Here is a 17,751-nt window from a genome sequence, read left to right on the forward strand (position 1 = left end):
AAGTGAATTGCTGTTACATGGCATATAAGCTTAGTTTTCAGTGGTTCTAGACGGTTAAGAGCATACTTTTATATATAGATCAAACGTGCGTTTCCCTGTCTGAATCGCACATTCTTTGGCAATTTCTGTTCGTTCCAAGCTGGCAAAGCTTGTGGGAAGATGACTTTGACGATAATCACGCAGCTTTATTTCTCAAAATGAATTGCTATTACTTGACGATAAGCTTAGCTTTTTTATGTGGTTCTCCATGGTAAAAAGCATACTTTTCTATATAGACAAAACGTGAGTTTCCCAGTCTGAATCGCACATTCTCTGGCGAATTCTGATCGTTCCAAGCTGGCCTAGCTTGTGGGAAGTTGACTTTGAAGATAAACACACAGCTGATGTTTCACAAAGTGAATTGCTGTTACATGGCAAATAAGATTAGTTTTCAGTGGTTCTAGACGGTTAAGAGCATACTTTTATATATAGATCAAACGGGCATTTCCCTGTCTGAATCGCACGTTTTTGGCGAATTCTCTTCATTCCAAGATGGCAAAGCTTGTAGGAAGATGCCTTTGACGATAATCACGCAGCTTTGTTTCTCAAAGTGAATTGCTATTACTTGACGATAAGCTTAGCTTTTTTAAGTCTTTCTCCATGGTAAACAGCATACTTTCCTATGTAGACAAAACGTGAGTTTCCCAGTCTGAATCGCACATTCTCTGGCGAATTCTGTTCGATCCAAGCTGGCCTAGCTTGTGGGAAGTTGACTTTGAAGATAAACACACAGCTGATGTTTCACAAAGTGAATTGCTGTTACATGGCAAATAAGCTTAGTTTTCAGTGGTTCTAGACGGTTAAGAGCATACTTTTATATATAGATCAAACGGGCGTTTCCCTGTCTGAATCGCACATTCTTTGGCGAATTCTCTTCGTTCCAAGATGGCAAAGCTTGTAGGAAGATGCCTTTGACGATAATCACGCAGCTTTGTTTCTCAAAGTGAATTGCTATTACTTGACGATAAGCTTAGCTTTTTTAAGTCTTTCTCCATGGTAAACAGCATACTTTCCTATGTAGACAAAACGTGAGTTTCCCAGTCTGAATCGCACATTCTCTGGCGAATTCTGTTCGATCCAAGCTGGCCTAGCTTGTGGGAAGTTGACTTTGAAGATAAACACACAGCTGATGTTTCACAAAGTGAATTGCTGTTACATGGCATATAAGCTTAGTTTTCAGTGGTTCTAGACGGTTAAGAGCATACTTTTATATATAGATCAAACGTGCGTTTCCCTGTCTGAATCGCACATTCTTTGGCAATTTCTGTTCGTTCCAAGCTGGCAAAGCTTGTGGCAAGATGCCTTTGACGATAATCACGCAGCTTTGTTTCTCAAAATGAATTGCTATTACTTGACGATAAGCTTAGCTTTTTTAAGTGGTTCTCCATGGTAAAAAGCATACTTTTCTATATAGACAAAACGTGAGTTTCCCAGTCTGAATCGCACATTCTCTGGCGAATTCTGTTCGTTCCAAGCTGGCCTAGCTTGTGGGAAGTTGACTTTGAAGATAAACACACAGCTGATGTTTCACAAAGTGAATTGCTGTTACATGGCAAATAAGCTTAGTTTTCAGTGGTTCTAGACGGTTAAGAGCATACTTTTATATATAGATCAAACGGGCGTTTCCCTGTCTGAATCGCACATTCTTTGGCGAATTCTCTTCGTTCCAAGATGGCAAAGCTTGTAGGAAGATGCCTTTGACGATAATCACGCAGCTTTGTTTCTCAAAGTGAATTGCTATTACTTGACGATAAGCTTAGCTTTTTTAAGTCTTTCTCCATGGTAAACAGCATACTTTCCTATGTAGACAAAACGTGAGTTTCCCAGTCTTAATCGCACATTCTCTGGCGAATTCTGTTCGATCCAAGCTGGCCTAGCGTGTGGGAAGTTGACTTTGAAGATAAACACACAGCTGATGTTTCACAAAGTGAATTGCTGTTACATGGCAAATAAGCTTAGTTTTCAGTGGTTCTAGACAGTTAAGAGCATACTTTTATATATAGATCAAACGGGCGTTTCCCTGTCTGAATCGCACATTCTTTGGCAATTTCTGTTCGTTCCAAGCTGGCAAAGCTTGTGGGAAGATGACTTTGACGATAATCACGCAGCTTTATTTCTCAAAATGAATTGCTATTACTTGACGATAAGCTTAGCTTTTTTAAGTGGTTCTCCATGGTAAAAAGCATACTTTTCTATATAGACAAAACGTGAGTTTCCCAGTCTGAATCGCACATTCTCTGGCGAATTCTGTTCGATCCAAGCTGGCCTAGCTTGTGGGAAGTTGACTTTGAAGATAAACACACAGCTGATGTTTCACAAAGTGAATTGCTGTTACATGGCAAATAAGCTTAGTTTTCAGTGGTTCTAGACGGTTAAGAGCATACTTTTATATATAGATCAAACGGGCGTTTCCCTGTCTGAATCGCACATTCTTTGGCGAATTCTCTTCGTTCCAAGATGGCAAAGCTTGTAGGAAGATGCCTTTGACGATAATCACGCAGCTTTGTTTCTCAAAGTGAATTGCTATTACTTGACGATAAGCTTAGCTTTTTTAAGTCTTTCTCCATGGTAAACAGCATACTTTCCTATGTAGACAAAACGTGAGTTTCCCAATCTGAATCGCACATTCTCTGGCGAATTCTGTTCGATCCAAGCTGGCCTAGCTTGTGGGAAGTTGACTTTGAAGATAAACACACAGCTGATGTTTCACAAAGTGAATTGCTGTTACATGGCATATAAGCTTAGTTTTCAGTGGTTCTAGACGGTTAAGAGCATACTTTTATATATAGATCAAACGTGCGTTTCCCTGTCTGAATCGCACATTCTTTGGCAATTTCTGTTCGTTCCAAGCTGGCAAAGCTTGTGGGAAGATGACTTTGACGATAATCACGCAGCTTTATTTCTCAAAATGAATTGCTATTACTTGACGATAAGCTTAGCTTTTTTAAGTGGTTCTCCATGGAAAAAAGCATACTTTTCTATATAGACAAAACGTGAGTTTCCCAGTCTGAATCGCACATTCTCTGGCGAATTCTGTTCGTTCCAAGCTGGCCTAGCTTGTGGGAAGTTGACTTTGAAGATAAACACACAGCTGATGTTTCACAAAGTGAATTGCTGTTACATGGCAAATAAGCTTAGTTTTCAGTGGTTCTAGACGGTTAAGAGCATACTTTTATATATAGATCATACGGGCATTTCCCTGTCTGAATCGCACGTTCTTGGCGAATTCTCTTCATTCCAAGATGGCAAAGCTTGTAGGAAGATGCCTTTGACGATAATCACGCAGCTTTGTTTCTCAAAGTGAATTGCTATTACTTGACGATAAGCTTAGCTTTTTTAAGTGGTTCTCCATGGTAAAAAGCATACTTTTCTATATAGACAAAACGTGAGTTTCCCAGTCTGAATCGCACATTCTCTGGCGAATTCTGTTCGTTCCAAGCTGGCCTAGCTTGTGGGAAGTTGACTTTGAAGATAAACACACAGCTGATGTTTCACAAAGTGAATTGCTGTTACATGGCAAATAAGCTTAGTTTTCAGTGGTTCTAGACAGTTAAGAGCATACTTTTATATATAGATCAAATGGGCGTTTCCCTGTCTGAATCGCACATTCTTTGGCGAATTCTCTTCGTTCCAAGTGGCAAAGCTTGTAGGAAGATGCCTTTGACGATAATCACGCAGCTTTGTTTCTCAAAGTGAATTGCTATTACTTGACGATAAGCTTAGCTTTTTTAAGTCTTTCTCCATGGTAAACAGCATACTTTCCTATGTAGACAAAACGTGAGTTTCCCAGTCTGAATCGCACATTCTCTGGCGAATCTGTTCGATCCAAGCTGGCCTAGCTTGTGGGAAGTTGACTTTGAAGATAAACACACAGCTGATGTTTCACAAAGTGAATTGCTGTTACATGGCAAATAAGCTTAGTTTTCAGTGGTTCTAGACGGTTAAGAGCATACTTTTATATATAGATCAAACGGGCGTTTCCCTGTCTGAATCGCACATTCTTTGGCGAATTCTCTTCGTTCCAAGATGGCAAAGCTTGTAGGAAGATGCCTTTGACGATAATCACGCAGCTTTGTTTCTCAAAGTGAATTGCTATTACTTGACGATAAGCTTAGCTTTTTTAAGTCTTTCTCCATGGTAAACAGCATACTTTCCTATGTAGACAAAACGTGAGTTTCCCAGTCTGAATCGCACATTCTCTGGCGAATTCTGTTCGATCCAAGCTGGCCTAGCTTGTGGGAAGTTGACTTTGAAGATAAACACACAGCTGATGTTTCACAAAGTGAATTGCTGTTACATGGCAAATAAGCTTAGTTTTCAGTGGTTCTAGACGGTTAAGAGCATACTTTTATATATAGATCAAACGGGCGTTTCCCTGTCTGAATCGCACATTGTTTGGCGAATTCTCTTCGTTCCAAGATGGCAAAGCTTGTAGGAAGATGCCTTTGACGATAATCACGCAGCTTTGTTTCTCAAAGTGAATTGCTATTACTTGACGATAAGCTTAGCTTTTTTAAGTCTTTCTCCATGGTAAACAGCATACTTTCCTATGTAGACAAAACGTGAGTTTCCCAGTCTGAATCGCACATTCTCTGGCGAATTCTGTTCGATCCAAGCTGGCCTAGCTTGTGGGAAGTTGACTTTGAAGATAAACACACAGCTGATGTTTCACAAAGTGAATTGCTGTTACATGGCATATAAGCTTAGTTTTCAGTGGTTCTAGACGGTTAAGAGCATACTTTTATATATAGATCAAACGTGCGTTTCCCTGTCTGAATCGCACATTCTTTGGCAATTTCTGTTCGTTCCAAGCTGGCAAAGCTTGTGGGAAGATGACTTTGACGATAATCACGCAGCTTTATTTCTCAAAATGAATTGCTATTACTTGACGATAAGCTTAGCTTTTTTAAGTGGTTCTCCATGGTAAAAAGCATACTTTTCTATATAGACAAAACGTGAGTTTCCCAGTCTGAATCGCACATTCTCTGGCGAATTCTGTTCGATCCAAGCTGGCCTAGCTTGTGGGAAGTTGACTTTGAAGATAAACACACAGCTGATGTTTCACAAAGTGAATTGCTGTTACATGGCAAATAAGCTTAGTTTTCAGTGGTTCTAGACGGTTAAGAGCATACTTTTATATATAGATCAAACGGGCGTTTCCCTGTCTGAATCGCACATTCTTTGGCGAATTCTCTTCGTTCCAAGATGGCAAAGCTTGTAGGAAGATGCCTTTGACGATAATCACGCAGCTTTGTTTCTCAAAGTGAATTGCTATTACTTGACGATAAGCTTAGCTTTTTTAAGTCTTTCTCCATGGTAAACAGCATACTTTCCTATGTAGACAAAACGTGAGTTTCCCAATCTGAATCGCACATTCTCTGGCGAATTCTGTTCGATCCAAGCTGGCCTAGCTTGTGGGAAGTTGACTTTGAAGATAAACACACAGCTGATGTTTCACAAAGTGAATTGCTGTTACATGGCATATAAGCTTAGTTTTCAGTGGTTCTAGACGGTTAAGAGCATACTTTTATATATAGATCAAACGTGCGTTTCCCTGTCTGAATCGCACATTCTTTGGCAATTTCTGTTCGTTCCAAGCTGGCAAAGCTTGTGGGAAGATGACTTTGACGATAATCACGCAGCTTTATTTCTCAAAATGAATTGCTATTACTTGACGATAAGCTTAGCTTTTTTAAGTGGTTCTCCATGGAAAAAAGCATACTTTTCTATATAGACAAAACGTGAGTTTCCCAGTCTGAATCGCACATTCTCTGGCGAATTCTGTTCGTTCCAAGCTGGCCTAGCTTGTGGGAAGTTGACTTTGAAGATAAACACACAGCTGATGTTTCACAAAGTGAATTGCTGTTACATGGCAAATAAGCTTAGTTTTCAGTGGTTCTAGACGGTTAAGAGCATACTTTTATATATAGATCATACGGGCATTTCCCTGTCTGAATCGCACGTTCTTGGCGAATTCTCTTCATTCCAAGATGGCAAAGCTTGTAGGAAGATGCCTTTGACGATAATCACGCAGCTTTGTTTCTCAAAGTGAATTGCTATTACTTGACGATAAGCTTAGCTTTTTTAAGTGGTTCTCCATGGTAAAAAGCATACTTTTCTATATAGACAAAACGTGAGTTTCCCAGTCTGAATCGCACATTCTCTGGCGAATTCTGTTCGTTCCAAGCTGGCCTAGCTTGTGGGAAGTTGACTTTGAAGATAAACACACAGCTGATGTTTCACAAAGTGAATTGCTGTTACATGGCAAATAAGCTTAGTTTTCAGTGGTTCTAGACAGTTAAGAGCATACTTTTATATATAGATCAAATGGGCGTTTCCCTGTCTGAATCGCACATTCTTTGGCGAATTCTCTTCGTTCCAAGTGGCAAAGCTTGTAGGAAGATGCCTTTGACGATAATCACGCAGCTTTGTTTCTCAAAGTGAATTGCTATTACTTGACGATAAGCTTAGCTTTTTTAAGTCTTTCTCCATGGTAAACAGCATACTTTCCTATGTAGACAAAACGTGAGTTTCCCAGTCTGAATCGCACATTCTCTGGCGAATCTGTTCGATCCAAGCTGGCCTAGCGTGTGGGAAGTTGACTTTGAAGATAAACACACAGCTGATGTTTCACAAAGTGAATTGCTGTTACATGGCAAATAAGCTTAGTTTTCAGTGGTTCTAGACAGTTAAGAGCATACTTTTATATATAGATCAAACGGGCGTTTCCCTGTCTGAATCGCACATTCTTTGGCGAATTCTCTTCGTTCCAAGATGGCAAAGCTTGTAGGAAGATGCCTTTGACGATAATCACGCAGCTTTGTTTCTCAAAGTGAATTGCTATTACTTGACGATAAGCTTAGCTTTTTTAAGTGGTTCTCCATGGTAAAAAGCATACTTTTCTATATAGACAAAACGTGAGTTTCCCAGTCTGAATCGCACATTCTCTGGCGAATTCTGTTCGTTCCAAGCTGGCCTAGCTTGTGGGAAGTTGACTTTGAAGATAAACACACAGCTGATGTTTCACAAAGTGAATTGCTGTTACATGGCAAATAAGCTTAGTTTTCAGTGGTTCTAGACAGTTAAGAGCATACTTTTATATATAGATCAAACGGGCGTTTCCCTGTCTGAATCGCACATTCTTTGGCGAATTCTCTTCGTTCCAAGATGGCAAAGCTTGTAGGAAGATGCCTTTGACGATAATCACGCAGCTTTGTTTCTCAAAGTGAATTGCTATTACTTGACGATAAGCTTAGCTTTTTTAAGTCTTTCTCCATGGTAAACAGCATACTTTCCTATGTAGACAAAACGTGAGTTTCCCAGTCTGAATCGCACATTCTCTGGCGAATTCTGTTCGATCCAAGCTGGCCTAGCTTGTGGGAAGTTGACTTTGAAGATAAACACACAGCTGATGTTTCACAAAGTGAATTGCTGTTACATGGCAAATAAGCTTAGTTTTCAGTGGTTCTAGACGGTTAAGAGCATACTTTTATATATAGATCAAACGGGCGTTTCCCTGTCTGAATCGCACATTCTTTGGCGAATTCTCTTCGTTCCAAGATGGCAAAGCTTGTAGGAAGATGCCTTTGACGATAATCACGCAGCTTTGTTTCTCAAAGTGAATTGCTATTACTTGACGATAAGCTTAGCTTTTTTAAGTCTTTCTCCATGGTAAAAAGCATACTTTCCTATGTAGACAAAACGTGAGTTTCCCAGTCTGAATCGCACATTCTCTGGCGAATTTTGTTCGATCCAAGCTGGCCTAGCTTGTGGGAAGTTGACTTTGAAGATAAACACACAGCTGATGTTTCACAAAGTGAATTGCTGTTACATGGCAAATAAGCTTAGTTTTCAGTGGTTCTAGACGGTTAAGAGCATACTTTTATATATAGATCAAACGGGCGTTTCCCTGTCTGAATCGCACATTCTTTGGCGAATTCTCTTCGTTCCAAGATGGCAAAGCTTGTAGGAAGATGCCTTTGACGATAATCACGCAGCTTTGTTTCTCAAAGTGAATTGCTATTACTTGACGATAAGCTTAGCTTTTTTAAGTCTTTCTCCATGGTAAACAGCATACTTTCCTATGTAGACAAAACGTGAGTTTCCCAGTCTGAATCGCACATTCTCTGGCGAATTCTGTTCGATCCAAGCTGGCCTAGCTTGTGGGAAGTTGACTTTGAAGATAAACACACAGCTGATGTTTCACAAAGTGAATTGCTGTTACATGGCATATAAGGTTAGTTTTCAGTGGTTCTAGACGGTTAAGAGCATACTTTTATATATAGATCAAACGTGCGTTTCCCTGTCTGAATCGCACATTCTTTGGCAATTTCTGTTCGTTCCAAGCTGGCAAAGCTTGTGGGAAGATGACTTTGACGATAATCACGCAGCTTTATTTCTCAAAATGAATTGCTATTACTTGACGATAAGCTTAGCTTTTTTAAGTGGTTCTCCATGGTAAAAAGCATACTTTTCTATATAGACAAAACGTGAGTTTCCCAGTCTGAATCGCACATTCTCTGGCGAATTCTGTTCGTTCCAAGCTGGCCTAGCTTGTGGGAAGTTGACTTTGAAGATAAACACACAGCTGATGTTTCACAAAGTGAATTGCTGTTACATGGCAAATAAGCTTAGTTTTCAGTGGTTCTAGACGGTTAAGAGCATACTTTTATATATAGATCAAACGGGCGTTTCCCTGTCTGAATCCCACATTCTTTGGCGAATTCTCTTCGTTCTAAGATGGCAAAGCTTGTAGGAAGATGCCTTTGACGATAATCACGCAGCTTTGTTTCTCAAAGTGAATTGCTATTACTTGACGATAAGCTTAGCTTTTTTAAGTGGTTCTCCATGGTAAAAAGCATACTTTTCTATATAGACAAAACGTGAGTTTCCCAGTCTGAATCGCACATTCTCTGGCGAATTCTGTTCGTTCCAAGCTGGCCTAGCTTGTGGGAAGTTGACTTTGAAGATAAACACACAGCTGATGTTTCACAAAGTGAATTGCTGTTACATGGCAAATAAGCTTAGTTTTCAGTGGTTCTAGACAGTTAAGAGCATACTTTTATATATAGATCAAATGGGCGTTTCCCTGTCTGAATCGCACATTCTTTGGCGAATTCTCTTCGTTCCAAGTGGCAAAGCTTGTAGGAAGATGCCTTTGACGATAATCACGCAGCTTTGTTTCTCAAAGTGAATTGCTATTACTTGACGATAAGCTTAGCTTTTTTAAGTCTTTCTCCATGGTAAACAGCATACTTTCCTATGTAGACAAAACGTGAGTTTCCCAGTCTGAATCGCACATTCTCTGGCGAATCTGTTCGATCCAAGCTGGCCTAGCGTGTGGGAAGTTGACTTTGAAGATAAACACACAGCTGATGTTTCACAAAGTGAATTGCTGTTACATGGCAAATAAGCTTAGTTTTCAGTGGTTCTAGACAGTTAAGAGCATACTTTTATATATAGATCAAACGGGCGTTTCCCTGTCTGAATCGCACATTCTTTGGCGAATTCTCTTCGTTCCAAGATGGCAAAGCTTGTAGGAAGATGCCTTTGACGATAATCACGCAGCTTTGTTTCTCAAAGTGAATTGCTATTACTTGACGATAAGCTTAGCTTTTTTAAGTGGTTCTCCATGGTAAAAAGCATACTTTTCTATATAGACAAAACGTGAGTTTCCCAGTCTGAATCGCACATTCTCTGGCGAATTCTGTTCGTTCCAAGCTGGCCTAGCTTGTGGGAAGTTGACTTTGAAGATAAACACACAGCTGATGTTTCACAAAGTGAATTGCTGTTACATGGCAAATAAGCTTAGTTTTCAGTGGTTCTAGACAGTTAAGAGCATACTTTTATATATAGATCAAACGGGCGTTTCCCTGTCTGAATCGCACATTCTTTGGCGAATTCTCTTCGTTCCAAGATGGCAAAGCTTGTAGGAAGATGCCTTTGACGATAATCACGCAGCTTTGTTTCTCAAAGTGAATTGCTATTACTTGACGATAAGCTTAGCTTTTTTAAGTCTTTCTCCATGGTAAACAGCATACTTTCCTATGTAGACAAAACGTGAGTTTCCCAGTCTGAATCGCACATTCTCTGGCGAATTCTGTTCGATCCAAGCTGGCCTAGCTTGTGGGAAGTTGACTTTGAAGATAAACACACAGCTGATGTTTCACAAAGTGAATTGCTGTTACATGGCAAATAAGCTTAGTTTTCAGTGGTTCTAGACGGTTAAGAGCATACTTTTATATATAGATCAAACGGGCGTTTCCCTGTCTGAATCGCACATTCTTTGGCGAATTCTCTTCGTTCCAAGATGGCAAAGCTTGTAGGAAGATGCCTTTGACGATAATCACGCAGCTTTGTTTCTCAAAGTGAATTGCTATTACTTGACGATAAGCTTAGCTTTTTTAAGTCTTTCTCCATGGTAAAAAGCATACTTTCCTATGTAGACAAAACGTGAGTTTCCCAGTCTGAATCGCACATTCTCTGGCGAATTTTTTTCGATCCAAGCTGGCCTAGCTTGTGGGAAGTTGACTTTGAAGATAAACACACAGCTGATGTTTCACAAAGTGAATTGCTGTTACATGGCAAATAAGCTTAGTTTTCAGTGGTTCTAGACGGTTAAGAGCATACTTTTATATGTAGATCAAACGGGCGTTTCCCTGTCTGAATCGCACATTCTTTGGCGAATTCTCTTCGTTCCAAGATGGCAAAGCTTGTAGGAAGATGCCTTTGACGATAATCACGCAGCTTTGTTTCTCAAAGTGAATTGCTATTACTTGACGATAAGCTTAGCTTTTTTAAGTCTTTCTCCATGGTAAACAGCATACTTTCCTATGTAGACAAAACGTGAGTTTCCCAATCTGAATCGCACATTCTCTGGCGAATTCTGTTCGATCCAAGCTGGCCTAGCTTGTGGGAAGTTGACTTTGAAGATAAACACACAGCTGATGTTTCACAAAGTGAATTGCTGTTACATGGCAAATAAGCTTAGTTTTCAGTGGTTCTAGACGGTTAAGAGCATACTTTTATATATAGATCAAACGGGCGTTTCCCTGTCTGAATCGCACATTCTTTGGCGAATTCTCTTCGTTCCAAGATGGCAAAGCTTGTAGGAAGATGCCTTTGACGATAATCACGCAGCTTTGTTTCTCAAAGTGAATTGCTATTACTTGACGATAAGCTTAGCTTTTTTAAGTCTTTCTCCATGGTAAACAGCATACTTTCCTATGTAGACAAAACGTGAGTTTCCCAATCTGAATCGCACATTCTCTGGCGAATTCTGTTCGATCCAAGCTGGCCTAGCTTGTGGGAAGTTGACTTTGAAGATAAACACACAGCTGATGTTTCACAAAGTGAATTGCTGTTACATGGCATATAAGCTTAGTTTTCAGTGGTTCTAGACGGTTAAGAGCATACTTTTATATATAGATCAAACGTGCGTTTCCCTGTCTGAATCGCACATTCTTTGGCAATTTCTGTTCGTTCCAAGCTGGCAAAGCTTGTGGGAAGATGACTTTGACGATAATCACGCAGCTTTATTTCTCAAAATGAATTGCTATTACTTGACGATAAGCTTAGCTTTTTTAAGTGGTTCTCCATGGAAAAAAGCATACTTTTCTATATAGACAAAACGTGAGTTTCCCAGTCTGAATCGCACATTCTCTGGCGAATTCTGTTCGTTCCAAGCTGGCCTAGCTTGTGGGAAGTTGACTTTGAAGATAAACACACAGCTGATGTTTCACAAAGTGAATTGCTGTTACATGGCAAATAAGCTTAGTTTTCAGTGGTTCTAGACGGTTAAGAGCATACTTTTATATATAGATCATACGGGCATTTCCCTGTCTGAATCGCACGTTCTTGGCGAATTCTCTTCATTCCAAGATGGCAAAGCTTGTAGGAAGATGCCTTTGACGATAATCACGCAGCTTTGTTTCTCAAAGTGAATTGCTATTACTTGACGATAAGCTTAGCTTCTTTAAGTGGTTCTCCATGGTAAAAAGCATACTTTTCTATATAGACAAAACGTGAGTTTCCCAGTCTGAATCGCACATTCTCTGGCGAATTCTGTTCGTTCCAAGCTGGCCTAGCTTGTGGGAAGTTGACTTTGAAGATAAACACACAGCTGATGTTTCACAAAGTGAATTGCTGTTACATGGCAAATAAGCTTAGTTTTCAGTGGTTCTAGACAGTTAAGAGCATACTTTTATATATAGATCAAATGGGCGTTTCCCTGTCTGAATCGCACATTCTTTGGCGAATTCTCTTCGTTCCAAGTGGCAAAGCTTGTAGGAAGATGCCTTTGACGATAATCACGCAGCTTTGTTTCTCAAAGTGAATTGCTATTACTTGACGATAAGCTTAGCTTTTTTAAGTCTTTCTCCATGGTAAACAGCATACTTTCCTATGTAGACAAAACGTGAGTTTCCCAGTCTGAATCGCACATTCTCTGGCGAATCTGTTCGATCCAAGCTGGCCTAGCGTGTGGGAAGTTGACTTTGAAGATAAACACACAGCTGATGTTTCACAAAGTGAATTGCTGTTACATGGCAAATAAGCTTAGTTTTCAGTGGTTCTAGACAGTTAAGAGCATACTTTTATATATAGATCAAACGGGCGTTTCCCTGTCTGAATCGCACATTCTTTGGCGAATTCTCTTCGTTCCAAGATGGCAAAGCTTGTAGGAAGATGCCTTTGACGATAATCACGCAGCTTTGTTTCTCAAACTGAATTGCTATTACTTGACGATAAGCTTAGCTTTTTTAAGTCTTTCTCCATGGTAAACAGCATACTTTCCTATGTAGACAAATCGTGAGTTTCCCAGTCTGAATCGCACATTCTCTGGCGAATTCTGTTCGATCCAAGCTGGCCTAGCTTGTGGGAAGTTGACTTTGAAGATAAACACACAGCTGATGTTTCACAAAGTGAATTGCTGTTACATGGCAAATAAGCTTAGTTTTCAGTGGTTCTAGACGGTTAAGAGCATACTTTTATATATAGATCAAACGGGCGTTTCCCTGTCTGAATCGCACATTCTTTGGCGAATTCTCTTCGTTCCAAGATGGCAAAGCTTGTAGGAAGATGCCTTTGACGATAATCACGCAGCTTTGTTTCTCAAAGTGAATTGCTATTACTTGACGATAAGCTTAGCTTTTTTAAGTCTTTCTCCATGGTAAAAAGCATACTTTCCTATGTAGACAAAACGTGAGTTTCCCAGTCTGAATCGCACATTCTCTGGCGAATTTTGTTCGATCCAAGCTGGCCTAGCTTGTGGGAAGTTGACTTTGAAGATAAACACACAGCTGATGTTTCACAAAGTGAATTGCTGTTACATGGCAAATAAGCTTAGTTTTCAGTGGTTCTAGACGGTTAAGAGCATACTTTTATATGTAGATCAAACGGGCGTTTCCCTGTCTGAATCGCACATTCTTTGGCGAATTCTCTTCGTTCCAAGATGGCAAAGCTTGTAGGAAGATGCCTTTGACGATAATCACGCAGCTTTGTTTCTCAAAGTGAATTGCTATTACTTGACGATAAGCTTAGCTTTTTTAAGTCTTTCTCCATGGTAAACAGCATACTTTCCTATGTAGACAAAACGTGAGTTTCCCAGTCTGAATCGCACATTCTCTGGCGAATCTGTTCGATCCAAGCTGGCCTAGCGTGTGGGAAGTTGACTTTGAAGATAAACACACAGCTGATGTTTCACAAAGTGAATTGCTGTTACATGGCAAATAAGCTTAGTTTTCAGTGGTTCTAGACAGTTAAGAGCATACTTTTATATATAGATCAAACGGGCGTTTCCCTGTCTGAATCGCACATTCTTTGGCGAATTCTCTTCGTTCCAAGATGGCAAAGCTTGTAGGAAGATGCCTTTGACGATAATCACGCAGCTTTGTTTCTCAAACTGAATTGCTATTACTTGACGATAAGCTTAGCTTTTTTAAGTCTTTCTCCATGGTAAACAGCATACTTTCCTATGTAGACAAATCGTGAGTTTCCCAGTCTGAATCGCACATTCTCTGGCGAATTCTGTTCGATCCAAGCTGGCCTAGCTTGTGGGAAGTTGACTTTGAAGATAAACACACAGCTGATGTTTCACAAAGTGAATTGCTGTTACATGGCAAATAAGCTTAGTTTTCAGTGGTTCTAGACGGTTAAGAGCATACTTTTATATATAGATCAAACGGGCGTTTCCCTGTCTGAATCGCACATTCTTTGGCGAATTCTCTTCGTTCCAAGATGGCAAAGCTTGTAGGAAGATGCCTTTGACGATAATCACGCAGCTTTGTTTCTCAAAGTGAATTGCTATTACTTGACGATAAGCTTAGCTTTTTTAAGTCTTTCTCCATGGTAAAAAGCATACTTTCCTATGTAGACAAAACGTGAGTTTCCCAGTCTGAATCGCACATTCTCTGGCGAATTTTGTTCGATCCAAGCTGGCCTAGCTTGTGGGAAGTTGACTTTGAAGATAAACACACAGCTGATGTTTCACAAAGTGAATTGCTGTTACATGGCAAATAAGCTTAGTTTTCAGTGGTTCTAGACGGTTAAGAGCATACTTTTATATGTAGATCAAACGGGCGTTTCCCTGTCTGAATCGCACATTCTTTGGCGAATTCTCTTCGTTCCAAGATGGCAAAGCTTGTAGGAAGATGCCTTTGACGATAATCACGCAGCTTTGTTTCTCAAAGTGAATTGCTATTACTTGACGATAAGCTTAGCTTTTTTAAGTCTTTCTCCATGGTAAACAGCATACTTTCCTATGTAGACAAAACGTGAGTTTCCCAGTCTGAATCGCACATTCTCTGGCGAATTCTGTTCGATCCAAGCTGGCCTAGCTTGTGGGAAGTTGACTTTGAAGATAAACACACAGCTGATGTTTCAGAAAGTGAATTGCTGTTACATGGCATATAAGCTTAGTTTTCAGTGGTTCTAGACGGTTAAGAGCATACTTTTATATATAGATCAAACGTGCGTTTCCCTGTCTGAATCGCACATTCTTTGGCAATTTCTGTTCGTTCCAAGCTGGCAAAGCTTGTGGGAAGATGACTTTGACGATAATCACGCAGCTTTATTTCTCAAAATGAATTGCTATTACTTGACGATAAGCTTAGCTTTTTTAAGTGGTTCTCCATGGTAAAAAGCATACTTTTCTATATAGACAAAACGTGAGTTTCCCAGTCTGAATCGCACATTCTCTGGCGAATTCTGTTCGATCCAAGCTGGCCTAGCTTGTGGGAAGTTGACTTTGAAGATAAACACACAGCTGATGTTTCACAAAGTGAATTGCTGTTACATGGCAAATAAGCTTAGTTTTCAGTGGTTCTAGACGGTTAAGAGCATACTTTTATATATAGATCAAACGGGCGTTTCCCTGTCTGAATCGCACATTCTTTGGCGAATTCTCTTCGTTCCAAGATGGCAAAGCTTGTAGGAAGATGCCTTTGACGATAATCACGCAGCTTTGTTTCTCAAAGTGAATTGCTATTACTTGACGATAAGCTTAGCTTTTTTAAGTCTTTCTCCATGGTAAACAGCATACTTTCCTATGTAGACAAAACGTGAGTTTCCCAATCTGAATCGCACATTCTCTGGCGAATTCTGTTCGATCCAAGCTGGCCTAGCTTGTGGGAAGTTGACTTTGAAGATAAACACACAGCTGATGTTTCACAAAGTGAATTGCTGTTACATGGCATATAAGCTTAGTTTTCAGTGGTTCTAGACGGTTAAGAGCATACTTTTATATATAGATCAAACGTGCGTTTCCCTGTCTGAATCGCACATTCTTTGGCAATTTCTGTTCGTTCCAAGCTGGCAAAGCTTGTGGGAAGATGACTTTGACGATAATCACGCAGCTTTATTTCTCAAAATGAATTGCTATTACTTGACGATAAGCTTAGCTTTTTTAAGTGGTTCTCCATGGAAAAAAGCATACTTTTCTATATAGACAAAACGTGAGTTTCCCAGTCTGAATCGCACATTCTCTGGCGAATTCTGTTCGTTCCAAGCTGGCCTAGCTTGTGGGAAGTTGACTTTGAAGATAAACACACAGCTGATGTTTCACAAAGTGAATTGCTGTTACATGGCAAATAAGCTTAGTTTTCAGTGGTTCTAGACGGTTAAGAGCATACTTTTATATATAGATCATACGGGCATTTCCCTGTCTGAATCGCACGTTCTTGGCGAATTCTCTTCATTCCAAGATGGCAAAGCTTGTAGGAAGATGCCTTTGACGATAATCACGCAGCTTTGTTTCTCAAAGTGAATTGCTATTACTTGACGATAAGCTTAGCTTTTTTAAGTGGTTCTCCATGGTAAAAAGCATACTTTTCTATATAGACAAAACGTGAGTTTCCCAGTCTGAATCGCACATTCTCTGGCGAATTCTGTTCGTTCCAAGCTGGCCTAGCTTGTGGGAAGTTGACTTTGAAGATAAACACACAGCTGATGTTTCACAAAGTGAATTGCTGTTACATGGCAAATAAGCTTAGTTTTCAGTGGTTCTAGACAGTTAAGAGCATACTTTTATATATAGATCAAATGGGCGTTTCCCTGTCTGAATCGCACATTCTTTGGCGAATTCTCTTCGTTCCAAGTGGCAAAGCTTGTAGGAAGATGCCTTTGACGATAATCACGCAGCTTTGTTTCTCAAAGTGAATTGCTATTACTTGACGATAAGCTTAGCTTTTTTAAGTCTTTCTCCATGGTAAACAGCATACTTTCCTATGTAGACAAAACGTGAGTTTCCCAGTCTGAATCGCACATTCTCTGGCGAATCTGTTCGATCCAAGCTGGCCTAGCGTGTGGGAAGTTGACTTTGAAGATAAACACACAGCTGATGTTTCACAAAGTGAATTGCTGTTACATGGCAAATAAGCTTAGTTTTCAGTGGTTCTAGACAGTTAAGAGCATACTTTTATATATAGATCAAACGGGCGTTTCCCTGTCTGAATCGCACATTCTTTGGCGAATTCTCTTCGTTCCAAGATGGCAAAGCTTGTAGGAAGATGCCTTTGACGATAATCACGCAGCTTTGTTTCTCAAACTGAATTGCTATTACTTGACGATAAGCTTAGCTTTTTTAAGTCTTTCTCCATGGTAAACAGCATACTTTCCTATGTAGACAAATCGTGAGTTTCCCAGTCTGAATCGCACATTCTCTGGCGAATTCTGTTCGATCCAAGCTGGCCTAGCTTGTGGGAAGTTGACTTTGAAGATAAACACACAGCTGATGTTTCACAAAGTGAATTGCTGTTACATGGCAAATAAGCTTAGTTTTCAGTGGTTCTAGACGGTTAAGAGCATACTTTTATATATAGATCAAACGGGCGTTTCCCTGTCTGAATCGCACATTCTTTGGCGAATTCTCTTCGTTCCAAGATGGCAAAGCTTGTAGGAAGATGCCTTTGACGATAATCACGCAGCTTTGTTTCTCAAAGTGAATTGCTATTACTTGACGATAAGCTTAGCTTTTTTAAGTCTTTCTCCATGGTAAAAAGCATACTTTCCTATGTAGACAAAACGTGAGTTTCCCAGTCTGAATCGCACATTCTCTGGCGAATTTTGTTCGATCCAAGCTGGCCTAGCTTGTGGGAAGTTGACTTTGAAGATAAACACACAGCTGATGTTTCACAAAGTGAATTGCTGTTACATGGCAAATAAGCTTAGTTTTCAGTGGTTCTAGACGGTTAAGAGCATACTTTTATATATAGATCA

The sequence above is a fragment of the Rattus norvegicus genome, chromosome 12 (assembly GCF_021556685.1).
Source record: "Rattus norvegicus strain SHRSP/BbbUtx chromosome 12, alternate assembly SHRSP_T2T, whole genome shotgun sequence".
Classification (NCBI taxonomy): Eukaryota; Metazoa; Chordata; class Mammalia; order Rodentia; family Muridae; genus Rattus; species Rattus norvegicus.